This window comes from Nematolebias whitei, chromosome 5 (genome assembly GCF_014905685.2).
Source record: "Nematolebias whitei isolate Nwh7 chromosome 5, NemWhi1, whole genome shotgun sequence".
NCBI classification, from domain to species: domain Eukaryota; kingdom Metazoa; phylum Chordata; class Actinopteri; order Cyprinodontiformes; family Rivulidae; genus Nematolebias; species Nematolebias whitei.
In genome coordinates, this window is record NC_056502.1 from 32,066,207 (window position 1) to 32,074,605 (window position 8,399).

Consider the following 8,399-nt stretch of genomic DNA (forward strand, 5'->3'; position numbering starts at 1 on the left):
GCTGCCATTAATACAGACAATAACTTCCTGTCTTTTATTATTAAAACAGACAATAACTTCCTGTCTTCTGCTGTTAATACAGACAATAACTTCCTGTCTTCTATTATTAAAACAGACAACAACTTCCTGTCTTTTATTATTAAAACAGACAATAACTTCCTGTCTTCTATTATTAAAACAGACAATAAGTTCCTGTCTGCTACCATTAAAACAGACAATAACTTCATTGACTACGGTGACATTATTTACATGAACGCTCCTACAAGAACTCTGCAGATGTTGGATGCAGTCAGTCATGGTGCACTAAAATTCATAACTGGCTGTGATTATCGTACCCACCACTGCACCCTGTATTCACTGGTTAACTGGTCACCATTAACTTCACACAGACACTCTCACTGATACATTTTCATCTTTAAATCACTTCTTGGTCTGCTGCCTTCATACATCTCCTCCTACATGTCTCTGCGTGAGTGCAGCTACAGCGTGCGCTCTCAGGACATCATTACCTGCAGTGTTCCCTCAGTGAGGACTGAACTAGACAAAAGGACCTTCTCCTCCTCCGCTCCTGTTTCCTGGAATATCTTGTAAAAAGAGCTGAAGCTCTCGACCTTTGACCTCTCTAAGTGACTTCAAACATCTGATAAGTTCCTGCAAGACCCAACACAGACATGCTCCTGTTTTTAGTTTTCTACATCACTTTACAACCTAGCTGTTTTTATTTTTTACATTTTCTTTTAAATACCATTTTATTTCACTTGTTATTCTCAATTTGTACACATCTTTTGATGGTCTAATGTTGTCGTTGTTGTCCACTGTTGTCATCACTCTTTGATAAATTCAGGTCTTTCTAGTAAATGAGTCCCCGAGGATCAATGGGATTAACTTGTAGAAATAAATGTTGAATGAATTGTTCTTTTGATTAGTCGGTTCTTGTTATTTTTTTTTTTTTCATTTAGCCTTTATTTATCCAGGTTAGTCTCATTGAGCCACGAGAACTCATTTTCAAGAGAGACCTGTTTTAGGGAGCACATGGTGGGGGTTAAGGGCCTTGCTCATGGGCCCAGAGTGGGGCGAATGAGGGTGTTAGCCTAGATTATGTGTTAGTTTATATTTAGCCATTCAGCAGAGTAACCATGAGTGAAGGAGGCAGTTGCCATGACAACCTGTGGGCTTCACTCTGTGTTGAACAGGAAGATAAAGTCTATAAAACTCCATCTGGTGGTTGGTTCTTGATCTACAACAAGCTGCACATCTGTCTCAGCAGCTGTGCTGCCACTCATGTTACAATGTGAACACCTGCAGCTCATTTATGTACAACATTGTTTTTTCAATTGTATGTAGTGTGCGCGGCTTATGTTCAGGTGCGCTACTTGGACCAGCAAGTACGGTGTTTAATTCCAGGTTTGAGCTGTGGTCGTGTCCGCAGCAGCTCAGACTCTTACTTTGAGCTTCTGTGCGAGTGAATCTTTTTCAGTCTTGAACTCGTTGGAACGCTCCACCTCTGCTTTGAGGCTCTCCAGCTCCTGAAAGTCAAATGAGAGGAAATATTTCAACCAATCAACAGTTTCAGTGTCTTCATCTCTGAGCTCCTCGTTACCTCCTCTTTGGCCTTCAGAGCCGCCTCCAGCTCCTCAATGGTTCTGTTCAGTTCTGTTTTCTGGGACTTGATGACCGTGGTGTGTCCGCTCACACACTCCAGCTCTGTCACCTGCAGAGAACAAACATCTGGATCAAGACCGGCCCAGTCAGGAGTCTGGACCTTACTGAGGGCCGCCATGGAGCCGGACCCGCTTGTGGAGCCTCTCGGCCTCCTCCTGATAGGCCGCCAGCTGCTGCTTCCACTGCTTGACGTTAGCGGTGGACTCGAGCAGCGCCGCCGTCAGTTTGGCATTGTTCCCCTTCAGAGCCGCCAGCTCGGCCTCCCAGTGCTGACTGATGCTGGACGAGCTGCAGAGGTGGAGGCAGATGTTAGACGGTCAGACCTGACTTTACTACCATCATTGAACATAAATTATTATAAATTATTACTCTGGCCAGCATAAATTATTCAAGTCGTTGCATCTTATCCAAGCGCTTCTAAACAAAAACTCAAGAATTCAAATTTGAGTCCAAATCCAACAAATTTCTCCTAAAATGATCAAAATGAGAAGAATCTGAGCAAGCAGCTAAACGGGAGGAGCTAAAAATAGCTGAAAGATTGTAAAGTTAATGTAAGGGTTATTTTCCCTCGTAACACCTTTGTAAAGAATTCACACACAAGACAGAGTGTAAGAATTTTGATGAGCCCTCTGCAGAGAGTGGGAGTTCGTCCTGACCAAACGTCAAGGCGAAGTTCGACTGGAGAGCTCGTGTTTTATTTTGAGACAGGAGGAGTGAGCAACAGGCAAAAACCAACAGATACAGATTTTCTCCGACGCAGCGGAGCCGCACAAATGATAAAACGAAATACAACAGAGACAGATGATACGGAGGCAGGATGTGCAAGGTCAGAACTAAATAGCAGCCATCTGTTGTTTTAAAAACCCAAGATCTGGTCTTTTTATTTATTTCTTATTTATTTATTTATTTATTTTCCCCTTGTCCTGTCCGGCACTGTGACACTTAGAATTATTGTGTGAGTGTCAAAGTGATGCCCAACAGATTTACTTTCACAAGCAGAGCATCATGGCTGGCCTTAATGCTCCACTTGATATACAAATTAAACTTTATTAGAATTTGCTTTGGGTTTGTTTCAGATGTAATGGACACGGGGACGGAAAACAAAGATCTGCTCTTAGTACACACGCACATGAAGCTGAGAACAAGACTCTGCTGTTCTTCAGTTCACACGACTGGAGTTTAATTAAATGGTGAGAAGTCTAAAAACAATTTTAAATGATAACATTTTAATTTTATCCAACAGTTAAAATTAGCAAAACAGTAGCTAAACGAGCACAATAGTAGCTAAAAACTGCTAGTTCAAACTTGTAGCTAAAAGCTGAAGGCTAACAGAACATTACTAGCTGCCTTTCAGGATTTGAATGCTTCTGTTGGTTCTGAAGATGTGAGGGCTGACTCACCGGTGCGAGAAGGAAGGTTCTGCTCTGGCTTCAGAGAGCTGAGGACTTCTTGGCCGGACCCGGTCCTCGTCAGTACCGTTGATGCTCTCTGAGGTCATATCACCCAGAGCAGACTCCTGGAACAGAAAGGTTTCCTGATCAAAAACATTTTTATTATTTTTGTTGAATGTGAAAGCAGCATCTGAGAGGTCAACATGAAGCTAAAGAAGCTAACAAGGAGGGAAACGCAAGGACAGATTTAAAGGTCCATTTAAGCTCAGTTCTTCTGAGCAGTGGAGCTGAGGGTCCACACTCCTGTAAAATGTCAGGTTTTGTCCTGTACACTACAGTCAATCAGGCCATTGGAACAGTTCATCCTTCCATCAACCCCAGCTCCAACTGAAGCAACCCACAGCATGATGCTGCCACCACCGTGTTTCACTGGGGGGGTCCTTGGTAATCCAGTCTTGCTCCTGGACCAGACTCTTTGGGGTGACAATGCCTTGGAAAGTGAGGACCACTCCACAAACCTTGGTGGTCTTCTGCCCTTACGTGCTGATGTCAATGAGACCTTCACCAGGTGGTGCCTTCATGGTCTATCAAGCAGGGGTCCCGTCCACCCCACTTTTGGGGGCTGAAAGTTGAACTACCTGTAGAAGACATCTGAAAGCCCTGAAGCAGAGCCACCAGTAATGTCTGTAAGCCCCAGTATCACCCCAGTATCACTCCCAGCATCAGTCCCAGCATCTGTAGTAGATGTAGGTCTCTGAACTACATCAACTGTTGTAGAACTAATCTGACACCAACTGTGATAAAGTGTTCATGCTCTCAAAACTTACCTTGTATACACATACAAACCAAACGTATGCAGAATTTTAAATTGACTATAAATCCTGCATCAATTAAATAACAGATTGAGAATTTAAATCCTCTGTTCAGGAGGCGTTTTTGTCGCTTTCAGACCAAATGTCCAATGAGGTGGGGTCAGTTTTTGAGAACATGACTGGGGGGGGGGGGGGGGTGTAATGTTGCTATTTCATGACAGGTCATCTCACAGCCAACAAAGAACACAAAACACACACTGGTTTATTTCCAGCAGGTGATGAATGAAGGTTAAATGTTGAGTTCAAGTCATTTAGGAGGGAGTTTACCTTCTTCTGAGCACGTTTGTTGACTGACAACACATTCCTGTTTACAGCGCCACCCTGAGGACGGATCTTTAGGAGCAAAGGAATCCCAAAATGTTAAGAGTTAGCTTTTACAACAAACAAAAGCTGTGACGGCACAACAGAAGATACAACTTTTAAGAGTTACCAATACCATACCATACCAATTTATTTATAAAGCACTTTAAACAGTGACAAAGCACACCAAAGTGCTGTACAGGGACAAACAGAACAAGCACACAGCAACAGATTACATAACAGGACACCAAAAAGTAGAAACCAACAAAAACAATAATGAATAAGAACAACAACTGCAACATGACCAACACAGTGTGATGCACACAGACTCAGCACAGATCACACAGTGCTGAAAGCCAGGGAATAAAAGTGTGTTTTTAAGCGAGATTTAAAAACTGTGAGGGAGGGGGCCTGTCTAACCAGCAGAGGTAACTCATTCCAAAGTCTTGGTCCTGCTACAGAGAAGGCCCTGTCACCTCTGCGCTTGAGACGGGTTCCTGGGACTGTGAGGAGCAACTAGTCTGCTGGTCTGAGAGAACGTGGTGGGACATACGGCTGGAGCAGATCAGTAAGATAGGAGGGGGCAGAGCTGTTTAGTGATTTATAGACATACAAGAGTATTTTGAATTTGATTCGAAGGTGAACCGGAAGCCAGTGTAGGGAGGCCAAAACAGGAGTAATGTGCTCTCTTTTGCTTGTGCTGGTCAAAAACCGGGCTGCTGCATTTTGGACCAGTTGGAGTCTAGCTATGGAGGTCTGACTGATACCAAAATGGAGTGAGTTGCAATAGGCGAGCCTGGATGTAATGAATGCATGAATTACTGTCTCCAGGTTATTTTTGGACAATATGGGCTTCAGCTTAGACAGTCGCCTCAGCTGGAAAAAGCAGGATTTAACAATCATATTTACATGATTGTTGAGTTTCAGAGAAGGGTCAAGTATCACTCCTAGATTAGTGACTCTTTGTTTCACTAACGGTGACAGAACGGATAGGTCGATGCAGTGGTTGGTGATTGTGTCATTGGGAGGAAAGAGCATAACTTCAGATTTCTTCTCGTTGAAACTCAAGAAATTTAAAGCCATCCAATCTCTGATGTCAGCCAGGCAGTCCAGTAACGGTTGAATAGAGCGAGTACCGTTGAGTCTGAGGGGGAAGTAGATTTGGCAGTCGTCTGCGTAGAAATGAAAAGGTATGTTATGTTTCCTGAAAATAGCACCTAGTGGCAGCAGGTATAAAGAAAATAAAAGAGGACCAAGGATGGACCCTTGCGGTACCCCCCATTTAAGCGCTGCCGAGGCTGAACTAAAATCTTTGATGGAGACACAAAAGGACCTGTCAGCGAGGTATGATCTAAACCATTCGAGGGCTGACCCAGTGATGCCCACCCACTGCTCTAACCTCGCAATGAGGATCTCGTGGTCGATTGTATCAACGGCAGATGTGAGGTCCAGTAAGAGAAGGAGCACAAAATCACCAGCGTCTGTGAATAGGAGAATGTCGTTAAAAACCTTGAGTAGAGCAGTTTCAGTGCTGTGGAGAGGTTTAAAGCCAGACTGGAATAGCTCTAAGATGGCATTATCCTCTAGAAAGCATTTCAGCTGGGACTCCGCTATTTTTTCCAGTAGTTTAGCGACAAATGGGAGTTTGGAGACAGGCCGGAAGTTGGACATGACTGAGGGGTCAAGGCTAGGTTTTTTCAGGAGAGGTTGGACAGCAGCATGTTTAAAAGTTATTGGCACCACACCTGAGGCTAAGCTGCTGTTCACAATGCCAAGAACAGGAGGGCCCAGAACAGGAAGAAGCTCCTTAAGGAGTCGAGGGGGGACAACGTCAAAAGGGGAGCCAGATGGCTTCATGCCGCACATGACCTGCTCCAGGGAAGACAGAGAGATGGGCTCGAAGTGGTCCAGAACAGCAACACAATGAGATGGGATGGACAGATCATGAGCAGGTGGAGAAATGAGTGCCCGGGTGTTTGCAACTTTTTCAGAAAAGAAATGGAGGAAGTTTTCACACAGCTCAGTTGAGGCTTCTAGAGGTGAAGGTTCACTGAGGTGTAGAACTGAGTTCAGGGTGGAAAAAAGGGCTCGGGGGTTGTGGGAGTTTGAGGCAGTTATCGCAGAAAAGAACTTCGATTTGGCGGCTTTAACTGCCTTCTGATAATGACGCCAACTCTCCTTTAGGATTTGAAAAGAAACCTGCAGCCTGTCTTTCCTCCACCTGCGTTCTGCTCTCCTACACTGCTGTCTAACGGCTTGAGTGACGTCATTAAGCCATGGTTCTGATAAAAGTTTTGTTTTCCTGGTTTTAACGGGAGCAACACGGTCCAGAATATTTAAGCAAACAGAGTTAAGCTGAGAGGTTAGCTCCTCGGTGGAGAGAGACACTGAGAGCTGATCGATCCTCTCAGAGCTAAAAGCTTCAGTAAAACATGCAGCAGTGAAACGGTTAATGGCGTGTGAAGTACGTGCAGAATCACATGACTTAGCAGTAGGACAAGGCGGGATGATATCAAACAAGACAGGCATGTGGTCTGAGAGAACGTTGTCACCGATTACCAAATTACAAACAGAGACATCACGTGTTAAAATGAGATCCAGAGTGTGACCGTGTTGTTGGGTGGGACCATTTACATGTTGAGTTAAATTAAATGAGTCCAACAGATCAAGGAAGTCCTTCACTAACGGCTTCTCCTGACAACAGACGTGAATATTAAAGTCACCAACGATAATAAAGTGATCATATCTTGGTGTGATGTAAGCCAGAAAATCAGAGAATTCACTTATGAAGTCCTTGGAACGAGGGGGACGATAAACAATCGCGCACAGAACGGGCGGGGAATGTCCGAGTTCAAAAGCACTCAGCTCAAAACTGGAGCAGGGCATGAGGGTGGACAACTGTTTACAGGAAAAGTTTGATTTAAATACAGTTAATATTCCACCACCCCGCCGACCTGATGGCCACGGTGCATTAAAACACAGACAGTCAGGAGGTAAAAGTTCCACCAAGGCGCTTGAATCACCCAAAGGCAACCAGGATTCAGTGAGAAAAAGAAAATCTAGTCCCTCGTCTTTAAAAAAGTCATTTAGGATAAAAGTCTTGTTGGCAACAGAGTTGAGCATTGATGTCATCAGCAACAAAACACCAAAGATAAGTTAGGGTTAGAGTTCACTTTGATTAGGCTTAAAACTAAACGTGAGTAAAATTTGTTAAGTCCTGTGGGGTTCACTTCTGAACAGAAGCTTTGTCACGTTAAAGATTTCCAAATCAAACATATTTCAAAGATTCTCTGATCTTAAGAAGTTATAATTTGTATTAATAGTATCAGACAGGAAGTTATTGTCTGTATTATTCTTTCATTCAACCTTTATTTAGACAGGTAAATCCCAATGAACCTCAAGGACTCATTTACAAGAAAAACCTGATTTCAACAAAGAATGATGACAACAATGGACAACAGCGACAACAATAGACAGTTATAAAAAGGCATACAGATGTTTTTTTAACAAATGGAGGGCTAAAAAAGAAAAGTAACAAAAAACAGCTATATTCTAAGGCGAATGTAGAAAACTAAAAACAGGAACATGTCTGCATTGGTCCCTGCCAGGAGTCCAACAGATTCTTAAAGACACTTAGAGAGGTCAAGGTCGAGAGCTTCAGCTCTTTTTACAAGATATTCCAGGAAACAGGAGCGGAGGAGGAGAAGGTCCTTTTGTCTAGTTCAGTCCTCACTGAGGGAACACTGCAGGTAATGATGTCCTGAGAGCGCACGCTGTAGCTGCACTCACGCAGAGACATGTAGGAGGAGATGTATGAAGGCAGCAGACCAAGAAGTGATTTAAAGATGAAAATGTATCAGTGAGAGTGTCTGTGTGAAGTTAATGGTGACCAGTTAACCAGTGAATACAGGGTGCAGTGGTGGGTACGATAATCACAGCCAGTTATGAATTTTAGTGCACCATGACTGACTGCATCCAACATCTGCAGAGTTCTTGTAGGAGCGTTCATGTAAATAATGTCACCGTAGTCAATGAAGTTATTGTCTGTTTTAATGGTAGCAGACAGGAACTTATTGTCTGTTTTAATAATAGAAGACAGGAAGTTATTGTCTGTTTTAATAATAAAAGACAGGAAGTTGTTGTCTGTTTTAATAATAGAAGACAGGAAGTTATT